This window comes from Protopterus annectens, chromosome 1.part1 (assembly GCF_019279795.1).
Source record: "Protopterus annectens isolate FY-2018-M chromosome 1.part1, PAN1.0, whole genome shotgun sequence".
Lineage (NCBI taxonomy): Eukaryota > Metazoa > Chordata > Ceratodontiformes > Protopteridae > Protopterus > Protopterus annectens.
In genome coordinates this window covers 1,887,097,276-1,887,123,699 of record NC_056726.1, presented here as the reverse complement: position 1 = coordinate 1,887,123,699, position 26,424 = coordinate 1,887,097,276, and positions in this window count along the sequence as shown.

The following is a 26,424-nucleotide window of genomic DNA, read 5'->3' as shown; positions in this document are numbered from 1 at the left end:
AATGTGCTGGGCTGCTGCCTGTGTAATTGGCTGATTCTGATACATTTCACCTACCAGCTATGCTAGTTCTCTTTGATTACCTTCCTACTGCTATTTTCCCTTCCCATTGCCTTCCTGTTTAAGCCCAGAGGTGCACCATGTAAACTCAGTGCTCAGATGTGCATGGGGCTGCTATTTCCTGGTTTGCTTTGTTTTTTTTTTTGGTTTAAAATCCGGTGCACAGCATGCACAACCATTTAGGCAATGTAAAATGTGCTTGGCAGCTTCAGACACAACCCCTTCCTTAGCTCTGCTAAGCTTAGGACAAACCCAAGCCACAGGGCTTCAATAAGCTTACAGTATGCCTGACACACTCCTCTATGATGTCAGCTAGCTTTTAGGCTTGCACCATGGTCTTCTTGCACCTACATGGCTGGATGCAGGCTAGCCATGAGGGGAAATTTGTGATTCAGTGTCATTCCCCTCATTTGCATAGGATTGCCTGCTAATGCCTAGTTACAAGTCTCACACTGAGCCTTCCCCCCTTAGCAACCACTATTCACTGGCCTTGTTGTCTTCTGCTTGCCATTGATTATAATGGAAAAATTGTGATTTTGCAGGGAAAGCTTTTTTTCAGGGTTTTTCTTTTATTTTTCTGGCCAATCCCATTTGCGTACCGCTGCCCTATGCTTAAACGGCCAATATCGGCCAAAAAAAAATAAAAGGTTTTTTTTTTTTTTGCAACTGTTTTCTATGCCAATGGCCATATATTTGGCCATTGGCATGCTTTATACATTATATACACCCTTTATTTAGAGCTGTCATGGCTCCGTTTTGTAGTTTGCAAAAATGTAATTGGTTACTGAGTACATTTCTTCAGGTTACACTAGTCCTGCACAGATGGCTGTCAGCTTCCCAGATCTCAAATACACCTCATTTGCATGGTTTTCCCTTGCAAATGGGGTAATTTTCATACAAGAGCTGTGCCCGTGCAGGAATAGTGCAGGAGCACTTGTGCACGTCCCAGGAGCTTATTGCTGGATCTTTCAGCAGCCATATTGCCTCCAGCAGCTCCTGCACTATTCCTGCATGCCATGCAGAGCTTGCTTAATCCTGGGGAGTAACTATTACTTTTGTAATATTTTGTAAACAACTTCTGATATCTCAGCAGCCACTCAAATTAAACCCATACTAGCAGCAGCATTTTATTCATCTAGCTGAAAGCTTTTATATGAAGCTAAGTAGTTCTGTCTGTGTTACTTGATTGCTGAGACATTTAGAAAAATGTGAACATTATATCTATATACATTAATATCATAAAAAAACAATAGTTAATATCTATTTCTCCTGCACTAGACAGAGGCCAAATATTAATGCAGTTGAGTTTGCCATTCTATAAGCTTTGAGATGAAATCTTTTAAAATCTTGTCTATAGTATGGTTTTGGAAATATTGATGCAAATATGAACAAGCAATATTTGACACCTAGAGGAGTCAGTAGGAGTTAACTGCAAATGCACCTGGAGGTGTCACTCGGATGGATAATGTCCAGTTTAGGTAAAATACATGGTAGTAAGACTTGGCCAAACATGCTGATCAGCATATATATCAATGTTCCATAGTGCCTCTAGCAAATTCTATTTAATGTCAACTCAGCTACATTTCAAATGATATATTGCCATCTCTGGCATGTACTATGGGATATTTGACAGCATTCATAACTTGAACATTTTCACAAATAAATGTGATATGAAACTCTCCATAATGTTGTTGTTATTCAGTGTTGTCCTGATGTAAACTTTATTTAACTACTGCATAATGCCTTGGTGGCACATTAAAAGTTAATAGTTGCAAGGGATACTAACTTGGAATCAAACCCATGAATAAAAGGAACTTGATTATCTGAACTTTGTGTATTAACTGCTAAAAGCAGAGGAAATGGCATCTCAAGGTTTTAATTTGTGGTTTAAACTGTTGTATATGAGTGGATATATGCCTACCCTGACAACCCTTTAAGCATTGCAATATATAGTGTTCTTTCATTGGATAAATTCTTTTGCACAAATATGTTTTTCTGTGTGAAATGACTCATTATATTCATTTTTCTAATTTCTTAAATGCTAACTGATGCATGCTGAATCCATGTTTATTTGTATGGCAGACAGTTAAGTCTTTGCACATGTAAAATTAGATTTTGAGCTTTTGCCATAGGATATGAAGTATCACTTCTCTGCCATCATTCCTGGTTACTGGCAGTGTTCCATGCCTACTGTTGTACAAATTAGAAGCCAAAATACAAAACTGTGAAACTTGTGTATGATGAGCTGTTGTTTTAAATGACAGCATTATTTATTTATGGAATAACAAGTATTGAGGAAAAGGCCGTACATTGTTTACAAAAGGTGATGTTCTCCACAGTTTATACCAGACAATGTACACCCGTGAACATTATAAACATATGCTATTGAACCAATGTTGCCACATGTGTTAAATGATATATTGCTGTGAGCTTCATATTGGTAACCATGAGAAATAGTGGGTCCCTCTAGAGTGAGACCCAAAATACAGAGACTGAATGGCCAAAAGCATGGACTTATATATACTAAGTCCGAGATGCCATTTCTTAGAATATTCCAGTGGCATATATTAAGTTCAGGGGGTGTGGGGGTGGGCTTTTTGAGTGCTTCGACATTGCAATAGAAAACCCTTCGTATTTCTCTTGTTCAGTATCTGGCTAATTTTATTACCTTATAATGCTGCAAATGTCCCATTCTTTTTGTAGCATGCCCACAGAACTGTACCATTATTATAAAATCTGTGATATCATCAGTGAAGGTGACAATGATGACGTTATCATTTTAGCAGCCATATTACGTAATTATATTGGAACAGTAACATTACACATTGCATATTTATTTTAGCTTACTGTAAGGAACAAGATCACACATGATGTATTGGGACACATAAAAGTAAACTATCCCTAATATAGACTCAAACCCTGAACTGCTTCTGCTGTTAGAAAATAATTAAAATGATTAGCCATGGAAGAAGTTGCATACAAAATGTACTTCTCTGCATTCAATAATGTCAAAATTGTTGAGTAAGGCACATCACAATCAGCTTCATTTTCATGACTGATGGCTAAGACTATGAGCTCTGCTGTGCATGCAATAAGTATGTGGCACTGTAGCACATATAACTTTGTGCATGCAAAATTAAATTTAGAGTTTTTGCCATTGGAAAGGAACTATCATTCAGGGAAGGGCATCACTAATGGGCACCAATGTGCATGAAGACCACCACACAAAGGATAAAGCCAAAAAATTGTATTAATAAATCAGAGTGATGATTTCTCAACTTTGTGGGTTTATACAAGTAAAATGTTTACAGCAAGGATCCCTACTTTCATGTAGATGGTACCTTTACAAGATCTGGACACTGCACCTATGGTATTATAATGAAACAGTGACATGATGCACATGTTTTGTCAACTAAACATTTACATAAAAAGGTAGAGAAAGCCAGGAACTGCACATGGCATATTTACAGTTGCTCTGCATTATGCCCATGTTCTTATACTGTTGTCTATTTTCCTGTCACAATTTAATTGTATTTGCAGAGAAAACCAGTTTAATAAAAAGCAGAGCTTTCGGGCGTAACCCTTCTTCAATACTAATACATTCAAACCTAACACTAAACTCTAAGAAGCTACAGCAGGTCTAAAATCAAACAGACAGCAAATGAAAATCATGTGACAGAAAAACGTTTTCTGTGCATGATTTCATTAAATGTAATCTGTGTTGGGCATGTTAAAAATTAAGGTTGAATGTAAATGCTAAAATGAAGGGTGATTCGCTTTCTCTGAACCTTTGAGTTCGTGTTTTGCAGCTGGTTTTACTTGTACAATTTAATTGTATGATTGTCAGCATTGCAGAAGTGAGGATGGTAAAGCTTGTGAGTTTACAAACAAGTGTATGCTATGTGAGAATTTCTGATGTAACTTTTATGCATTACATCCTTGCATACCTCTCAGCCTCTTAGTGCTAGAAATCTGGACAGAGCCTGGCAAAATTAAGGGACAAAGGCATAAAAATAGGGACAGCTTTTAAATATTGCTCTTATACATTTAGAAAGTTACTGGGATAACAGGGTTTGTATTAACATGCATTTTCTGAAGGATTTGAAGTCTGAAACTCAAATGTATATCATTATTTAGTGACTTCAATCCTCAGATCATCCTAGTGATCTGCCAGAAAATTGCAAATTTTATGAGGAACGGACGAAAAAAAAATGAGGCAAAATCGGGACATTTTGCGAAAATCTGTACAATTGAGAGGTATGCCTTGTATTACCTTTGTACAATGACTGCTTTACATTTTGCCATGAGGATGAATTATTCTAACTTGTATATATGCAATGATTGACAGCCACTTTGTTATCATAAGCATGTATTCTTCTTACAAAATGTTAACCATAGTGTGTATCAAGCTTCTCTCCTCAGGAAATACAGCTTTATCAGTCTCAGTAAGCCTTTTTGTCTGACACACCCACTGTTAAGTGTACTTCTCTTTAACAGTGATGCAAAACAATTAAGTGAATGAGCTGAACTACCAACGAGTCACACTTGAAAGGCATTACCTAGTCAACAAACTTAATACTCGCTCCTGTTCCACTCAGGTGTGTGCATGTTATCATGTAGGAATGGACATTATGATTACCTGCCTGCACATTGAGCAGATTGAGTGATTTAAGAATGATAACGAGTTGAGACCTAATTAACATAATCAGCATGTCTGGGGGGGGGGGTTAATCTACACAACATAAGCAGGTCCTGGGACTGTCGAACTTCCTTCATGCAAGAGAAGACTGCTTGATTTCCTATGTGCTGTCAAGCAAAACAAGGCTGTTAAGCTGTGATGCTTTTAGGCAAGATAACAGCTTGAAATCTTTCAAGTTATGTCATCTTATTTACAACCACTGAATACTTCTTACTTTTATATCAATAATGTATTTGTAATCACTGTTATCTAGCTTAGGAAAGTTGTGCTTTTGAGATGAGAAAACAACGTTTGTTACTGCAGCTATCCTTGATATTTCATGGAGGTTGGGCAAAATCCTTAGGATGCTCAGACACATCGGAATCGTAGTAGCTTATGTGGGTTATTGTTACATTAAGAGACTGTTTTTATCTGTTAGTTATAGGTGCACCACTCATATTTGTTACTGCTGCTGAGTATATTGTAGCCTGGGGCTCCCTATGTCTGATGCCCACCGTAGCTAGCCATTGCATGTCTAAGTAAAGCCTGGCTTATTTGTGTGCATCAGTGTAACTGTTTGTATTTGCTCAGGTCTTCTATTTAATTAAGCAGTGAGCATATGTGCACTTTTCTGCCTCTTGTCCGGTGCCATGATACTGTGCATGCCTCCATCTGCCATGATTGTCTCCAGCTGCAGGTTTCTCATCTGACTCCCTTATCTGTTTCAGCTACTCCTGTCTCTGGTGCTGGGAACTGCAGTCCCTGTCCTAGTGCACCCTGCTGCAACTGCTTTGTAAGTATCATGTTATGTAAGCTGGCACACACAGTCAGTATTTTGATAGAAGTGGTGGTGGAATCATATTGCTGGGCACCTCCAGTTAGGTCTAAAAACCAGAAATGTGATTTGAACAGGCCAAGCACACATTCTATAATATCTCTAAACTGTGCATGTGCAGTGTTGTTAACTTTGCACAGCGGGGTTGTGTGGGTCTCTCATAAGAGTCATAAGTAAAGGTTCTAGTGTTTATCCTGCATCCTGTACTTGATGTCCTTGTAGAAAGCTGTCCTTTCAAAACCTTAGATACAGGTCACAGGAATGACATATGTGGGAATTATGAAAGCTGCCAGCTTGACCTGCAAACACATTATAGATGATAAAGTGTTTGTGACAGACCGCATAACAATTGATGGAGTGATAGCTTTTTCTGTTCAAAAATCTTCACAGTTCAGCAGACGGGGCTTTTATTTCAATGTGAATGCAGTCTATTACCCCAATACCATAGGAAAATGTAATATGCTGAAGAAATTTTGCATGGCAGCAGCTTTATCCTCTGGGGTACTTGGAAACTATATATGCTCCCCCACATTTTGCAGCACTACATTGAAGAACTGGTGGAGTTTTCTTGAGGCAGAGGGCTGTGAAATCACTATTGTGTCCCCTGTAGGGAGCTGAAATATCCATATGTCTAGCATGCGTATAGCTTTACATACATTAATTTCCACTGGGAGTGGTTCTCCACAATTACCGCAGGGCCTCAGGTATGGAGGGTAGATGTCCACTATTTCCTGTATAGTATCCTTGTCCACCCTGTAGTACTTCAGTATTCCAAAATCATGTAGTCCACGATAGATCTAAATGTCTTACACTTTCTAGGCCGAGGTCTGTCAGCAGCAGTAACTTGTATGACAGCCTGTTGCAGATATAGGTTTATAATGGCTGCAATGATCCCTAACATCTTTTTTATAGTTATCTCTTGGCTATATTCCAGCATGTGTTGAAATTCAGAGCTAAAGTAAGTGCAACATGTTCTCGCTTGTTTTATACATTTCAGAATCATTTCACCATGATATTTTGCTTCATAAGTATGCATCATGGCTGATTATACACTCATTACCATATTTGGCTGCTAACTCTTGGTTTATAGCCAGATGTGCCTTGTGTTGCTATTCCCTGAATAGCAAACTACATCCTCCTTGCTACTCATCATGCACACGAGCTTAGAGCCATGAGCCGGTGTTTGTGAAGCCAGGATATTTTTTTTTTACTAACTATTCTGATCATACAAGCAATTAACTGAAAGTTTCTACTCTACTTTAAAAATTACTAGTCAGAATTTCCCATTGTAACTTAAGAAGTCTGACCCCTATGTCTCTGATAGAGGCAGACAGTAATGCCTAAAGTAACATAACCCCAACCCCACATAACCTCTAGAAGCTTCCTAACATACCACCGCCTAATAGATGCCCATAAAACTTACTTAGTGACACAACTGGGTTGGATGGCACAGCTGGCTTATTCTCTGATATTCTACTGCAGCAATAATGGTAACATATTTTATAAAACAACCACTGCAGAATGGAATACTCTGCCAGTCAAAATACAAAATTAGCAAACTAACACTTTTTTGAAAGTTATTGAAATCATACTTCACTATGAGATAAAGTTGAAACTGTTATAAGGAACCAGGTTAGATCCACAGACTTGGTACCTAAGCTATCCTGCTAATAATCACATTATATTTAGCAATGTGCAGTCATGATGATACCTAGAGACAGCTATGTGACAAATATAAATAAATAGTGATTGTATCATTGTAAAAAAGTAGTGATTTGTTTAAATAACATTCATGCAGAAGTGTAGCTACAGTAGTTATTGGACAGTAGTAATGCTAGTATCCTTACTCAGATTGTACTAGTTTGTTAATCTATTCATGTAAAACACAACTGTTGTAGTTATTGAACTGTAAAAGCTGGTTCTCATGTAACCAGAATGTAAATATTGACTTGAAATGTACCTCAGAAGGTAATCTGTTTTATACATAATGTTTTCACAATTTGTAACTGCCATCTTGCCTGGATTGTGAGTAAAATGGTCTTTGGACCAATTTCTTTACCTAGTTAATAAAGTCAAACAAAATAAAAAAAAAAAAAACAAATAGAAGGAAGGTTATATAAAGCAGAAACATGGGCTTCAACATCAGAACTTTACAGTGGTTAATCCCACTTTAAACTGTAGACAGAAACTCCACTTAAAATGATATTTTTTTAGTGTAAAACAATAATAATAGTGATTGAGTATATTGTAGCCTGGGGCTCCCTATGTCTGATGCCCACAGTAGCTAGCCATTGCATGGGTAAGTAACGCTTGGTTTGTTTGTGTGCATCAATGTAACTGTTTGTATTTGCTTAGCTCTTCTATTTAATTAAGCAGTGAGCATATGTGCACTTTTCTGCCTCTTGTCCAGTGCCATGATACTGTGCATGCCTCCATCTGCCATGATTGTCTCCAGCTGCAGTTTCTCATCTGACTCCCTTATCTGTTTCAGCTGCCCCTGTCTCTGGTGCTGGGAACTGCAGCCCCTGCCCTAGTGCACCCTGCTGCCACTGCTTTCTAAGTATCATGTTATGTAAGCTGGCACACACAGTCAGTATTTTGTGGTGGTTGAATCATATTGCTGGGCACCTCCAGTTATGTCTGGAAACCAGAAATGTGATTTGAACAGACCAAGCACACATTCTATAATATCTCTAGTCTGTGCATGTGCAGTGTTGTTAACTTTGCACAGCGGGGTTGTGTGGGTCTCTCATAAGAGTCATAATAAAGGTTCTAGTGCATATCCTGCATCCTGTACTAGATGTCCTTGTGGAAAGCTGTCCTTTCAAAACATTAGATACAGGTCACAGGAATGCCATAAGTGGCAATTATGAAAGCTGCCAGCTTGACCTGCAAACACATTTTAGATGATAAATTGTTTGTGACAGACCACATAACAATTGATGGAGTGATAGCTTTTTCTGTTCAAAAATCTTCACAGTTCAGCAGACGGGGCTTTTATTTCAATGTGGATGCAGTCTATTATCTCAATACCATAGGGAAATGTAATATGCTGAAGAAATTTTGCATGGCAGCAGCTCTCTCCTCTGGGGTACTTGGAAACTATATATGCTCCCCCACATTTTGCAGCACTACATTGAAGAACTGGTGGAGTTTTCTACAGGCAGAGGGCTGTGAAATCATTGTTGTATCCCCTGTTGGGAGCTGAAATATCCATATGTCTAGCATGCGTATAGCTTTACATACATTAATTTCCACTGGGACTGGTTCTCCACAATTACCACAGGGCCTCAAGTGAGGATGGTAGATGTCCACTATTTCCTGTATAGTATCCTTGTCCACTCTGTAGTACTTCAGTATTCCAACATCATGTAGTCCATGATAGATCTAAATGTCTTACACTTTCTAGGCCGAGGTTTGTCAGCAGCAGCGACTTGTATGAGAGCCTGTTGCAGATATAAGTTTATAATGGCTGCAGTGATCCCTAACATCTTTTTTATGGTTATCTTGTTGCTATATTCCAGCATGTGTTGGAATTCAGAGCTAAAATAAGTGCAACATGTTTTTGCTTGTTTTTTATATTTCAGAATCATTTCACAATGATATTTTGATTCATAAGTATGCATCATGGCTGATTATGCACTCATTACCATATTTGGCTGCTAACTCTTGGTTTACAGCCAGATGTGCCTTGTGTTGCTGTTCCCTGAATTGCAAACTACATCCTCTTTGCTACTCATCATGCACATAAGCTTAAAGCCATGAGCCGCTGTTTGTGAAGCCAGGCCATTTTTTTTACTAACTATTCTGATCATACATGCAATTAACTGAAATATTCTACTCTACTTTAAAAATTACTAGTTTTAATTTCCCATTGGAACTTAAGAAGTCTGAACCCCATATCTCTGATAGAGGCAGACAGTAATGCCTAAAGTAACATAACCCCACCCCCACATAACCTCTTGAAGCTTCCTAACATACCACCTCCTAATAGATGCCCATAAAACTTATTTAGTGACACAACTGGTTTGGATGGCACAGCTGGCTTATTCTCCGATATTCTACTGCAGCAATAACGGAAAGACATTTTATAAAACAACTAATGCAGAAATTAATACCCTGTCAGTCAAAATACAAAATTAGCAAACTAACACGTTTTTGAAAGTTATTGATATCATACTTCACTATGAAATAAAGTTGAAACTGTTATAAGGAACCAGGTTAGATCCACAGACTTGGTACCTAAGCTATCCTGCTAATAATCATATTACATTTAGCAATGTCCAGTCATGATGATACCTAGAGACAGCTATGTGAACAATATAAATAAATAGTGACTGTATCATTGTAAAAAAAAATAGTGATTTGTTTAAATAACATTCATGCAGAAGTGTAGTTACAGTAGTTATTGGACATTATTAATGCTAGTATCCTTACTCAGACTGTACTAGTTTGTTAATCTATTCATGTAAAACACAACTGTTGCAGTTATTGAACTGTAAAAGCTGGTTCTCATATAACCAGAATGTAAATATTGATTTGAAATGTACCTCAGAAAGTAATCTCTTTTATACATAATGTTTTCAAAATTTGTAACTGCCATCTTGCTTGGTTTGTGAGTAAAAATGGTATTTCGACCAATTCCTTTACCTAGTTAATAAAGTCAAACAAAATTAAAAAAAATCAAATACCATATACAGCTGAGCAAAGACTGAGATTATATTTGAAAGAGCTGTTGGAACTCTGAATTTAGTCAGTGAGATTTGAGTCCTGATTCATATAAGAATGAAGTGGTATTATGATACACATTTTGCAACTAAAGTGTTGTAGTAAAATAGAAGGAAGGTTATATAAAGCAGAAACATGGGCTTCAACATTAGAAATTTACAGTAGTTAATCCCACTTTAAACTGTAGGCAGAAACTCCACTTGAAATTATGTTTTTTTTTGGTGTAAAACAATAATAATAGTGCTTGATTTATGTGAACCTAGTGGAAGTTTACAAGAATAGAGCTTTATATTTTTTTCTGATTTTAGAATAACGTCACTGCCCAGCTATATTGGGAGGAATCCTATATGATTATTAGTTGTCTTAATGTGTGTGATCCTTTGGTGTGTCCTCCAGGATGGGAGTACCCCAGGCACAAGCCATTTAGAGCAGGTTACTGGGTAGAGCCATCTCATGCTGGTATAGTTCTGGGATGGAAGTACCCCAGGCACAAGACACTTAAAGGAGGCTACTGGGTAGAACCATGTCATGCTGGTATGGTTATATCTTCTAGATTTCCAGCAATGCATGGAGAGCAAACAGGGTGAACTGGAGGCTACTGGTGTCAATAAGGAATCATGGCATGGCCGGTTGATCTTGTTATCACTTTTTACCTTCTTCAAAATAAGTAGCTTAGAAAATTGGTGGAAGAATGTTAGGTAAGCTCAAAAGATAAAATGTTGTTATCATTGTTAGAATGATGGACAATTGATTGCAAGCAGAAAAATCAGAGTATGGATTATGTGGCTTGGTGGGGTTGACAGTATGCCGAGAAAGGTGTTATGTTGGCCTCACTCTCATACTGAGCGCTCTTGTTTATATTTATGAGATACAAAAAAAAAAGAGAAGCTAAAGGATTTGTAGAGCATATGGACAAACAAATTGTGGAAGCAGACATGAACATTAATGATCAGGCTTGAGAGGACTCTTGCAGTGAGAGCAGAGGATTATGGCAATAAGCTGTTAGTGATCTGTTTCAGATGATCCAGGATAAGATTCCCCTATACTTTATTTGCCTAATGTGTGACTCTGAGCAAGTAAATTAATACAACACCAAAGGCAAAGGAAACACACCAAATTCCTCCAGCAGACCACAACTGAAATGGATGGACTGGAAACAGCACAGCTAAATAAATAAGCATAGTTTAATTTGTAAGCACTTTTGCCTTCAGTGAAGGTTTCATCAGAGATAAAATCAGAACACAGGAAGCAAATCTGTTCACATCTAAATCTCAGTAGGTAGAAGAGATATCATATAATTTAGTCTGGGTTTATTAGTTACATTTAACCAGATCTGCCAGTTTAATTCCTTCTGTTCTAATAACAGCTCACTATCTCCCCATCTGTCTGAGATACAGACCCTGTCAATAATAAAAAAAAAAGAAATCTCATGAAATCTGGACAGTATATAGTTTGTTTAAAAAGAGCAATTGAAGATCAGGATTATTTTTATATCATAAACATGTTCATAAATCTGTTCTCTAAGCTTTCTAGTGCTTTTACCTATATAGAATGCAGAGCAAATTGAGCATGTGGCAATGTAAGCAACCATCATATTACAATTACATACCCCCAGACATAAGAGAGTCTTCGCATGTCCATCAACAACTACTTATGATCCATCTTGTGTAAATTTACAATATTGACAAAGGCCACACTTTGTCATTTTTGAATGTAAAAATCTTGTACTACTGCTATTGTTTTTTCAAAAATATTCTTGAGGTTTTCATCTCTACTGTATGTAATTTTGGGTCTACTTTAGAACGACGAATGTTTGAAATATCGAGCACTCACATGAGTGAATATTTCAAACCTCGATGTTGCTATTTTTTTTTTGCACTACAGTGTGGATCAGAATATTTGCTCTTTCCTCACTGTAGTGAAATCTCAGAGTTGGAATGTATATTTAGCAGTGGGTGTGGGGGGCACAGCCCCCCACAATAGCAATTTCAAGTTTTGGAATATTCACTCATATGAGCGTTTGAGACATTGATCTTTCATTTTTCTGACATAGACCCATAATTTTGTGTACTAGACCTAAAACATTGTGATATTCAGTAGTAAAAACTGCTCTCCAAGTTTTGTTTAAAATACCTCTTAGTGTTTGTGTCTGAAGGTTATATTTAATAATCATAGCACCAACCCTTTCATGATTTTTGTGACAATCTTTTTATTCTGTGAAAAGTCATCCATTTTATTAGTGTTACTAAGTGAAGGGGCAAATTTTCACTGTCTACCTTCTAATATTTCTGTTTTAACAGATTCAACCAATTCAGTTGGATAATCCCTTTCACCAAACATATTGCCAAGCTTGTCAAGCTCCCCTGTAAATACAGTGTCAAGAGAAACTATTCTTGACAGGAATATAATCTGGCCTTTGATTATATTATTCTTTTGATAAGGGGGATGGCAGCTATTACAGTGTAAAAAGGAGTTTGAATGTCTCCTTTCTGAATATATTTACAACATATTTTTTTTGCTGCCTGTCCTTAGTCCTGTCCTTAGTTATTGTCACATGAAGAAAGATGGTGGAATCACTTCCATCTGTGGATGTAAACTCCAAGAAACCAGTGTAATCATCCAGTTCAGATAGGAATTGCTTGAACATGGAAGCTTCATTGTACCACAAAATTAGGATGTCATCCAAAAATTTGAAAAAAACAAAATATTTTATTGGAAAACTTGGAAGTGAAAACCTTGGTGTGCTCCAAATCTGCAAGAACTAAATTTGCATACATGGAAGCACATCTAGCACCCATCACTACCCCTGTAGTTTAATGGTAGAACTCACTATCAAAATAAATAAAATCGGTGGGTGGATCTTAAATGACCAACTGAAAGCAGTGAATTTTGACAGCTCCATAAGCTAGCATAATAATATAGGAAGATTTTATTATTTTCAACTTTAAAACATTAGAAATCTATAGATAAAATACTAAACTACATAAATATAAATTTTGGTGGAGATATACAAATTTTCCTGTCAAGTAACTTGGAGATATATTGAGTTACTGAATATGAACAACTCAATGAATTCTCATCCAGATGCTACTTTGAAAAAATAACTGCAATTGATGACATCTACCTTATAGGAACTATCTTTGAAGATGGATGGCTTTAAAAATGACTTAGAAAACCTCAAATTAAATTCTCAAAAACAGACTGATACTCTTAAGGAACTATTACAGCAACACCATCCAAAAATAACAAATATAGAGACTTCTCTAAATGACATTGAAGGGAGACTCAAAGAGGAAGAATTCCAAAAAGAATTTCTGATTAAACAGAATACATGGCTGCTTAACAAAATAGATAACTTAGAAAACAAGGAAATGAGAAACAACTTAAGGATCTTTGGTCTGCTTGAAAATACTGAAGCAGAAGACATTATTTCATTCTTAACAACCTTAGACTTGAAAGAGGGACTTTCATTTGGAATTGAAAGGGCGCATAGAGCACCAAGGAAACTTGCTTCTAACTCAACAAATACTCCACATAGACCCACAGTTATAAAATGTCTTTCATTTCTGGACAAGGAACTAATATTAAAACCTGCTTGAAGAAAATCACCCTTAAAATACAATCAAAGCCTGAAAAGGTTTGACAATGATTATTCTTTAATATTACTAGAACAAAGGGATAAAAAATCTGACCAATAATAAAACTGTTGAAACAAAACAACATTAAAGCACAGCTAGCCTTTCCAGCCAAAATAAAAAAATACTTTTTGCCAATGAGATGAGAACCTTTAGTGACATAGAAGAAACTACTATATTCATCAAAAACAACATAGTGTCCATCCCAGAAGAAATGGAATGAATGGCCCCTACTCTTAAAAGAATAAAAGAAGCAAATCATTGGACTGATGCTAGAAAGAAGAAACAAAAAACGGATTCTAAGATAGCCGTCCCAAAAAAGTAACTCTTACAACTACATCTCTCAAAGTATCAACTGATATGGTACATCACTTGTCATCTGTTTTTATTTAAAAAGGAGGGTTTCTTAAACAACTGTTAAACAGTAATAATTTATTCAGAATGTTCAAAGAGTCCAATAATTCTTCACAAACAAAGGTAGGTCAAGATGGGTTACTATTTACATTATATATAAGCCAAACAAAGCAACATATAATACAAACATAGAAGTTTCTATTCCACTACTTCAACTCAATGAATACTTATCTTGTTCATTTTTCATTGATTTTACTTATACTAATTTAAATAATTAATTAACTAATTCAACAAGGTGCCATTCATCAGAGTTCAGACTCAAATGTAACAAATTAACATCATATATAATAGCAGTAACAGTAGAGTGTTTTAAAAAATGCTATCATGGAGACTATTGCCATCTTCAATTGAAGTATGATTTAGAAATGTCATGTATATCCTGGTTAAATAATAGTAGGAAGTTCTTAGTACAAATGTCATTATTCTGTCTAAATATAGTTAATATCAATAATGGCAGGTATCACAGCTATGAGTGCTGTTTGATCAATCCTGATATGGTGTTCGTGGATGCAGCTGTATCTGGCAGCTAGTACAAATGTCATTATTATTCTGTCTAAACATTGTTAATATCAATTATGGCAGGTATCATAGCTTCGAGTGCTGTTATATCAATCCTGATATGGTGTGCATAGATGCAGCTGTGTCTGACAGCTAGTACAAATGTCATTATTATTCTGTCTAAACATAGTTAATATCAATTGTGGCAGGTATCATAGCTTTGAGTGCTGTTTGATTAAGCCTGACATGGTGTGTGTGGATGCAGCTGAGTCTGGCAGCTGTTGTATGTTGCCATTTTTGTCTTCGGGAAGCTGTGGGTTGCGGCATGTGATTGAGGTTTTCTGATGCTTGTGTATTAGGAAGAGACATTTGGTGTTTAGCCTGGCTCCAGGGGAAGGGGTTGGATAAAACTGTGATTTGGGATATTTTGGCAGATAATAGTTTGTTTATACATCTGCTGAGTGAGAGGTGGGAAGGCTTGAAGAATGTGTTATCTTTTGTTATGGCAGCTTGTTGGAATTTTTTTGTTAATCTGTTTGCTCTCCGTTCTTTACCTGGCTGCTGCCTCACTGAAAGGGAAGGAGTTTAAGGTTGAAGTTGCAGGGAAGTGAATCTTTGCTTCAGTTGCATCGCTAGCCTCTGGTATGCAGTACACAGACACACTAACAGAAACAGATGATCAAAGGTTGCTATGGTAATGGAGACAGAGTGATAATAATGCTTAATGGCTCTGAGGAGCCTCCGAGATGATTCTTGGCAATAAAGTTTTTGGTTTAAAACAAATATATATATATATATATATATATATATATATATATATATATATATATAATAAAAGGGCTGTTTTGAACCACATGTACACATAGTGATGGTCTCCCAACACTTTGTTTAGCTCATTAAGTTGATTCTTGATAAAAAAAATAAAATAATAAGCAAAATGTTATATTTAAAATGTATTTTGGTCCAAACACATTAAAGACTTACATCAGAGTGGAAGCCTGAGTTATTGTGAAAGACTAAGAGCACTTGGTCTTGTGCAGTACCCTTTGCAATGGTCTGCGAAGTGAGTTTGCTCGGACATGTTGGGCATATGGGGATAGCTGATTCTAGGGATGTTTGGGGTTGCTGGGAAGTGCTAGAGAGTCATCAGATTTATTTCATGGAAATATCTGTGGGAAAGGAAGGTGTGTTGAGTGGTTCACTGGCAAAATGGCTACTTCATGAAACAGGCTGGTAAAATGGAACAGGACTAATATTGGTTTGGATATTTTAAGAACAGCCTGGAAACATACCGTATGAACTAGTGAATGATATTCTGGCAAATCTGGATGGGCATTGTTGCCTGTGCTTGAATGTACTGATATGCGTGTATGCAAGGATGGAAATATACTTATAACAAATAAGAAACTAGAAAGGTCTCATAATTTATAGTCTATGGACTGTATAAACATGCTTGGAAGGAGCTAATAATAAGAATAAGCATTACAGCTTGTGGTCTCTCAAATAACTAAGCAACAGCCAAAAAATCACACACACACAATAGTTATGTAATGTATGATTTTAGTAAATCTAGACAAAAAATATATAATTACCATATAAGATGAAGCAGCCTGCTGAATTTAGATATTAAAGACAGGATTTAATAACATGGGCTTGTGTATAACAACACTGTTGTCTTAACTTGTCATAAATGACATACACTACATTGAACATCAAGGGGAAGCATGATGATTTTCTTATATAAGTAAATGTGCATAACAAATCATTGCATTGCTTTAACTTGAATTTTAGTTTTTGTAACCCATCTTGACCCTATACAATACTTAAGTAGTTACCAAGGTGACTAATGTTTTATACATGACATCAAACTGACAAAGTTGTTCAAGAAAAACAATTGAAGCCTGAACTTGAAATGTCACAGAATATAACAATCATATTCTGAACAAATATTATTAAATTGACAATAAACACTCAGTTTAATAACATGGGCGTGTGTATAATAACATTGCTGTTTTAACTTGTCATAAATGACATACACTATATTGAACATCAAGGGGAAGCATGATGATTTTCTCATATAAGTAAATGTGCATAACAAGTCATATAATTGCTTTAACCTGAATTGTGGTTTTGTAATCCATATTGACCATACATAATACTTAAGCTGTTACCAATGTAACTAATGTTTTATACATGACATCAAACTGACAAAGCTGTTCAAGGAAGCAATAGAAGCCTGAACTAAGAATATCACAAAATGTAACAATCACATTCTTAACAAATAGTATTAAATTAACAATAATCATTCAGTTTAATCTTTGCTGATTATACAAAATAGAATGTTGCCATTTAAATCTAAAAAACTTTCAGTATATGCCATTAAATGGCAATTTATGAATAATGAAATGGAACTTGTAATCATTAATCGCAATAAGTGAATTTGTTGTTTTTAACTTATAATTTTACACATTTTATAATAAGAAATTACATATGAAAATCCTTATGTGTAGGAAATGAGGGGAAGATGGATGCACTGATAATTAAAATGCACTTTCATCACTGTTCACATAAAACAAACTTGATGCATTAAGTAAGTTAGCAACAAACAAAGTGGTTACTTAAATGCTGGCAAACAATGAAATATAACTTCTGATATATCCAGTAAAATACATTGTATTATAAACATTAGGTATAAATATTATTACCATCTATTTATATTAAGTAATACATTTTGAAAGACTTCAACAATAAGGGTGAATATGTTAAATAACTGTCTGCTATAATCTTTTACTGAGATTTTATATATTATACATCCTACTTTACTATAATTGAATTGTCATCTATCTTTCATGTAAATATTAATTGCTTACACAATAAGTAGACATTTATATTGTATTAGAATTCTGTCTAGTCTACAGTAGTACTGTATCTGTTCAAAATAATATAAATATTGCTTATTTCTAGTACAAATATTCTCCATATGATAATTCAATTCATGTAGCTCAGATGTTCTGGATTGTCAAGGTATGAGTGATAATCTGATGGATTTAGGTTTATCCATCAGATTAGGAATGATTGTCATTCCATGTCTAGTGCAGGTCTTAGTTTTGTTAACATTTATTAATTTAAATTTGTTATTTCACAAAACATTTTTAGTATGCCTGACCAAAACATTACTTTATTGGTAAACACTCAAGTATAAAACTGATAATTTTCTTTAAAAGCTCAAACATATACTTTATAGTTATCAGAGGAAAACGTTTAATAGTCACAATAAAACAAAAAATATATAGTTTAAATAACCTAAGATGGATTTAACTTCATTATCTTTAAATACCAACGGCTTAAACAATCCTAGTAAGAGATCAAATCTACTGAAATATTGAAAACTGAACAAAGCACAAACGGTCTTCCTTCAAGAAACTCATTTCAAAACAAATGACAATTACAAATGGAATCCTAAGGAATATATGATATTGGTGCAATTCACTTATAAGACAAAGACAAAAGGGGTAACCATTTTATGGAAAACAAATGTGATTAACCCAGAAATCATTTATATGTATGATGATAAAGAAGGCTTTATGACATTAGTAATAATTAAATATAATAACAGAATATGGACCCTAGCCAATCTATATTGGTTCCCAGGCATTGGAAAAGGAACTGTTAAAAAAACACTTGGATTTAATTTCCAATAATTATAAAGGCAACTTAATATTAGGATGAGATTTTAACTGTATATTTGATATTTCTGAAACTACAAATAAAAGACTGCTGCTGACATCTGCTGTATCAAAAGCTTTAAACAAGTGGGTAGAATCATTTCCATTTTGTAGATACTTTCAAATTTAAAGAAGATAAATATTTGTTGTTTTCCCAACAAGAGCACAGATTTGGTACACAAACTAGAATCAATAAAATATTTGCTGCCCATGACTTACACTCTAAAATCATTAATTTCTCAATCACTCCCTGCCCCTTTTCAGACCACAATTCATTGATACTTCAAAATGGGTACAAACCATTAATCTTTAACTCCAGAATTCCAGCATATATAACTAAAATTAAAGAGTCCAAACCCTGGTTGATATCTGAATTTCAGTTCTTCTTAGATATTAATTACACCACAGAGATAAATAAAATAATTATATGGGACTCATTAAAAGCTTACATACATGGTAAAACCCTAACTTGGTATAAAATAATCAGAGAATGGGATTCTGAAATATTAGATCTGCAATCCAAACTTTTGTCAGTAAAAGCTGAAAAAAATCAAAATCATTTGGAGAAGAAAATGAAAGTAGAAGTGCTAAACAATTAATAGAATGAAATTCCAACACATAAAACTAGTTTAGCTTTAGAAAAACTAAAAATTAATACCTTGGCTACTTCTCCCAAATATCTACATAATTTATCCACAAGAATCCAAGTACAATCAAAAGCTAATAATATTAAAAGTATCTTCCATGAAAAGAAAGGGAAAAATATCTCGGATATAGGTGACATTCTTGATGCCTATAGAAATCACTATATGAAACATTTCCAAAAAGAAAATATACATATTGATCAATTAAATCTAGATGAAAAATGTTCTAATATAAAAACCCCAGAAAAGTTAAAACTAGATCTGCAAGCACCCATATCCTACAAAGAAATTACAGATACAATAAAAGAGGGTAAAAATAATAAACCTCCAGGTATAGATGGCATATTTATGGAAATATATAAACTTTTTCCTTCAAAGATACTATCCCGCTTCCATAAAACTCTATTAGAAATTCAATCACAAGCTTTAATACCACCCTCTTGAAGATATTTTTTAATCACACCAATCCTAAAGGAAAACAAATCTCCAAACTTCTGTACCTCATATAGACCTATATCATTATTAAATAATGACTATAAGATTTCTATGACAATATTAACTAACAGAATGAAATGCCACTATCCAAAACAATAAATAATGATCACACTGGATTTATATATCATAGATACACACATGACAATATTAAAAGGATAATTTCTCTTATAGATTATGTTAATAAAGAAAATAAACACTCATAGTTGCCTTAGATATAGAGAAATCCTTCGATTCCCTAAATTGGGACTATTTATTCAAAATCCTAATGCTGCATCTTTTGTTCATCTCCTAAAGAATATATATATATATATATATATATATATATATATATATATATATATATATATATATACATATATATAAATAATTTAGTTTATGTCAAGTTAGGTCCTTTTACCTCTGAATCTATACATATAAGAAAAGACACTAAACAAGGATGTCCCATGTCACTGATTCTATTTGCTCTGGCTATGGAAATATTGGCAGATTCAATTCATAACAATATAGAAATCAAAGGAATATATGTTTATGAACAATACAATTTAAAGTAATGCTATTTGCAGTTAGATGTTCGAATACTTCATATTTTAGCAGGTTACATGAGCAAATGGTATAACTGTGAATGGACTGTGCATTCTCAATTATAACATTCGCTCATGTAAAGGGATCGTGGTACAGTGTGGTTAGGGAAATACATCTCTTTCCTCACTAAAGTGCGAACTCTGAGTTGGAATATTAAGTTAGCAGGTGTGTGGGGGGTGCAGGGGGGCTTGCCTCCCTACATAAACATGATTTTAGGCTAGCTAGTTAGGGAGTTAAGGGAAGGGTGGGATTGCTGTTAAGTGCGGAAAATGTCATGAGCGACATTTTCGACATTAACAGCTGTTTTCAGACATTAGGAACGTTCAGAATTGTGTACTTTCGGTGAAACACATTGCTAATAAGTACACTTTTTTATTTTCAAAATTATGATAGTAAACTGCTATTTGCTGATGACATATTACCAACATTATCTAATACAAAAGAGACATTAGAAGAATTAGATATATTAATGGACAAATTTCACATGACTTTCGGACTCCATTTCAATAAATCAAAATCAAAATTTTTATTCTTAAATAATAAAAAGAACTGCAGACTAAGGGGGGATCACATCATAGGGAAACAAGAATTTAGCTTAAAATATCGAGGAATTCAGTTATGCAAGGATAATAATGAATTAGTCTTAAAAAACTACAATAATATCATGAATACAATTAAAATCTCTATGGAAAAATGGAACAAAATAATATTAACATTTGAAGATAGACTACAGTTAATAAGAATTGTATGGTTTTACTGCCCAAGATCCTATATATAGCCTTGGCAATACAACTGTTACCAGAAAGGGATATACTTAAAGAAATAAATTCATGCCTAATAAAATGTTTATGGGTTCTAAAAAGAAACAGAATAGCTTTAATGCATCATATCAAACCATAGAAACAGGGAAGATTAAACTTTCCTGATATAGAAACATATATAAAAGCATCAATATCTAAAACAATCTCAGATTGGATAAATCCAAATTACTCTGCAAATTGGAAAGAATTACTAACTGTAATATCAATAAATGAATTCAATTTACAAAAAAATGTTCAAATAATGGATAAAAACAATTTGCCATGGCACATATTGTGTATTAGTATGCAATATAACATAAAACTTGCATGATTAATTATCACATTGAGTCATTTAGGAAAATTATTAATGCAAATATAGATTGAAAACTCTGGTTTGATCTTTAACACCATTTATAGTCACAAAGAACTTTCCACATAAAATATATAGAGAAATTATTAATTCCTGGGAACAGAAAGGATTTGTTTGTTGGCTCCAATGTATCAAAGAACTAAAAGTTTTAGATATGCAACTAATAAAAACAACATACAAAATTCCACAACAGCACTGGCTAACTTTACAGAGTATTCTGTCATAGTCACAAGATTTAAGTAGAATAATTAACAATTCTTCATTTCAAGAAATATCTAAATTCACGTAATACATATATATATATAAAATCATATATAATGACTTTGAAATGGGAAACAGTATTTCAAAATTTTACAAAATATTGATAAACTATAAAACAACACCCAAAACCTCATATTGGAAATATATAACAAAAGGACACTCAGTACAGTTAACTGAAGATATTAAAACACATATCTTATTATCGATAAAATATACATCCTTTACACAATACTGGAAAGTTTTTAATTGGAAATGCTTGCACAGAGCATTCTTAACCCCAGACAGAATCAGTAAAATTAGTTTTTCCATAAAAAGGAATATGTTGGAGATGTAAGTAAATACACAATGCAGATTGGAACCATGCTTTGATTCTGTTAAAATTAAGACATTTTGGAATAGTATTAATAACTTTCTACAAGCTTTATTTAATGAATCATTGTATTTAACTAAAGCTCTTATATTATTAAATGTGAATAAAGGTCCTCATTTGAACAGGTCAAACATGTATCTGGTATGGACTATGCTTGCAGTTTCAAGGAAGTGTATACATGAAGATGAAATACAAACACAATACCAACTTTGGAAGACTTTTACAGCCTACTGAAGACCACAGCATTATTGGAAATTAAAATTAAAGAACTAAGAATTTATCCAAAGCCATTTTTGACAACCCTTGGGGAAAAGTCTTATTGTTGATTGATACTATACAATAATTGATCAGACACTCTGATAATGGATTGGAAATACTTATAAAGTAACTGTATACATTAAGCTCTGTTATAGTGTCAGGCTAATGTAAATAGTGTACATAGTTATTTAAGATGTTATGTATAAATACTATGGAATTCATTCAAATGTATTTGAAAAAAAATTCTGAGAAAAAAACAAAATTATATTTTAATACCATTTCAAGGAATGCTTAACTAACATATATCTCATTAACATTCTTTGTTTTGTCCTTAAGTAACATATTATAAAATGTGATAAACCCTCATCATGTGGAATCACTAAGAAAAGGATAACCACATCTATGGTAATTAAAGTAACATTTTCCTTGAATGGAGCAGAATTTAACAAATGCAACAAATGCCATAAGTCATGCAGAATATGATTCTCACTTTCCACCAAAGCTTTTTAGCTTGCAGCAACATACATAGATAGGGGCTCTATTTTGGATTTAGCTGCTGACACAGTAAGGCTAAGCGGAGGATTATGTATACACTTGTGCACCTTAGGTATTCCAAAGACTGCTGGAATTATCAGCTTATTAACTTTAACAAAATCCAAAACATCTCTTGAAGTAGCTCCCTGAAGAACAAGATCATTCAAATATAAATCAATTTTAGAGTAGGGTATGTTAATTTTGCTGTTAATGAGTTGCTTCCTTTGATCCAGGATAGGTTCTCCTATCCTTTATTTGCCTAATGTGTGATTCTGAGCAAGTAACTTAACAAGACAGTCAAGGCAGCTCAGTAGTCTCCTACACTGCATGACATGCAACTACCTAGGAAGAGCATCAATAATTTACTGATATGGATAGAGAGATAGATAGATAGATAGATAGATAGATAGATAGATAGATAGATAGATAGATAGATGGATAGATAGATAGATAGATAGATAGATAGATAGATAGATAGATAGATAGATAGATAGATAGATAGATATGAGTGTAAGTCAAAAGGTGAAACCACATTTGGTAGAAAGGTTTTTGTGTCAAAATAGAATGTACAAATGAGTGAATGTTTATTTGAATGCATCACATATGGTTAAATTTAGGTTTTATATAGTTCAAGTAAGCATGAGTGTGCAGGAAATTTAATGTTAAAATGAAAAAATGGTGGTTGTGAAGATGTGCAAGACTGTATTTTAGCAGTTGTGAGTGTGCAAGTGACTGAGCGTTAGTTAGAGTAAGGGTTAGGTAAGGGAATAGAGTCAGTGTCATGCTTGTTTCATGTTGTCTGTATTCTGTGTCATTTTGTCTTGTCTAGTGGGAATGTTATGGAAAGTGCTTTAGTAATGTAATGTGGAGGGTTATGGTCAGGATTAGGAGCTAGGATTAGGAGCTAGAATAGGGTTAAGTATAGCACACATTAGTAAGATTGTGCGGGGTCCAAAGCTTAGGTGATTATTATGTTGGAGTTGAGAGAGGGAGTCAGCAGAGCAGATGATGATTAAATTATATGCATATAAAAGCAGTTTGGCGATATTAATATTTTTTTGCATGTTGTTTATAAAGACATTAAAGAGGATTGGTCCAAGCATGGAGCCGTGAGGTTCTCCAGTAGTGCTGTCTTTGAAATCAGAGTATGTTGAGCCAAGTGCACTGAGTGAGATCTACTTGAGAAGTAGCTCTTAAATCAAAAGTATATTTGAGTGTCCTTGTGAAGGTCAAATTTTGATAAGCTATGAAACAATAGAGGGCAAGAACTCTACTAAAGGCTTTTAACAGTTCTATGAAAAGGGATGTAATGTGAAGATTTCAATATTTTCAAAGGTCAGTGATGTTTAAGAGTAAAATTGGAGCAGTTTTGGTGCTATGTCCTGGACAGAATCGATGTTGGTTTGTTGAGAGAAAGTAACCAGTAAATGTTTCAGAAGATGTTTTATACATATTGTTCTGGGGTTTTTGAGTGAGGGAATGCAATAATAATTGCTCTGTAATTCAAAAGTCATTTAGTACCATCATTGTGGAATGGGATTATATAAGATTGTTTCCAGATTTTAGGGATATACTAATCTGAGTATGGCTACAGGATAGGCAATAGCCTCAGCAGTGAGCTTAAGATAATGACAGACATGCTAATCAGATGAAAGTATAATAGGTTTACATTTTTTAGAAGTTTTATGATTTATTCGAATATATGCACTTTGAGCATTGAATTGTTCTGACCTTATTTATAGTGGTTATTAAGGATACAAGTGATGCTGTAATTGGTTTCATGGGGGAATGGGTTTGGAGTAGGGTTTTGCCTGGCTTGAGTAGTTTGCTAATAGAAACCCAGTACTTTTTATTTAGATTGTTTGTAACAGGAAGAATTATGATTGTCTGACTTATAACAGGAATCTAAGAACAGGAAGCAGAGCAGCAGAAAATAATGAGTGTAAATCAATGTCCTTTATTTTGAAAAAAACACGGACAAACTTTTACCACAAGTGCTTTCACTCAGATAATTCTGAGCTTTATCAAGTGATGCCATTCTGTTTCATACAGCACCTTAAATATTATAGCAACCATTTCATTAATTGAAAACACCTGCTGGTAATTAATCATTAAAAAACGAACTTACATCTTTAAAACATGTATTAAAAATATATATATTAAAACTAACATAAACCTAAATAAGCTTCATAAGCTGGAAATTAATCAATGTTAAACTGTCCATATATTAAATGTAAACTTATTAAAAGCCAATATGTTTAATTATTATTTACAATAAAAAACAATAATTATCAAAATGTGCAAAATAGAACTTCATAAATAATAGTGAGCTCCTTAAATGTGGCAAGCATGGAACTGAATTGCCTAAAAAGCGTGACTTTTTACGTGACATTCCTGTTTCTTGTTTTTCACCAGATTTATTAATGATAACTATAGATATCAAGGATATTTTTTCAAGTATACCTCATATGGAAGGTTTGGAATGGTTTAGTGAGTTCCTTAACAAAGAAACTAGTCTTAGTAATAAGCTCACCAACCTACTAGTTGAGCTGATGGAAATTGTTTTAGAAAACAATTTTATTTTTTTCAATGGGGAATTGTTCAGGCAACGTAGAGGGGTAGCCATGGGGGCATCATGTGCTACATTTTACGCAAATGTGGTACTCCATAAATGGGAGCATACATTTGTTCTGATACCCCCTTGGAAGCAACACATCCTCTTCTACAGAAGATACCTGGACGATATCTGCATTCTCTGGGGAGGTTCAGAGGATGAGTTAAGAGAATTCCTTAGATAAATTAATACTACCACTAGTTTTTTGCAATTCACGTATTCTGTTGATCTTCATGAATTGCATTATTTGGATATTACTTTGTATAAGGACTATGTTGGTAACACTTTTCAATCTAAATTGCATCGTAAATCCACCTTTTCCAACTCGTTGTTACATTATGAGAGTGCACATCCTCTGTATCAAAAAAGGGGAATTATAAAAGGGCAGCTTATTAGAGCTTGTAGAATCTGTAGTACCTATGATGATTATAAACTAGAGGTGGAAGCTTTACAAGATTTATTTTTGGAGAGAGGTTACCCCTTGGAGCTTTTTAAGAACTTAGCTGATGAGGTTGGTTCTCTTAGAGACACTGTATATAGACCTATTCTAGGGAAGGGATTGGAAGCAGTAACAAGACCAGCTTCCAACACACCTGGTAATTTTAGGAATAGTTTTATTTACACATACTCCTCCAATTCAAAAGAAATGGAAGAAATGTTAACCAATTATTGGCCGGTTCTTGCTCTTTACGAAGAATTTAATGATTTTTTGTCCCCAAGACCCAGTTTTGTAAGGAAAAGGAGTGTGAATTTTAAATAAATGTTTGAAAAGAAACAGAAAAATAAAAGGAAGGTGAAACAACCAAGAATAGGCACATATAAATGTGGTGCTTGTAGTCAATGTCATGTCATATTGAATGATGAATCTTTATATATTCTATCAAGAAAGTTTAGAGTTCACCCAATAGGTTTTTATACCTGTGGCA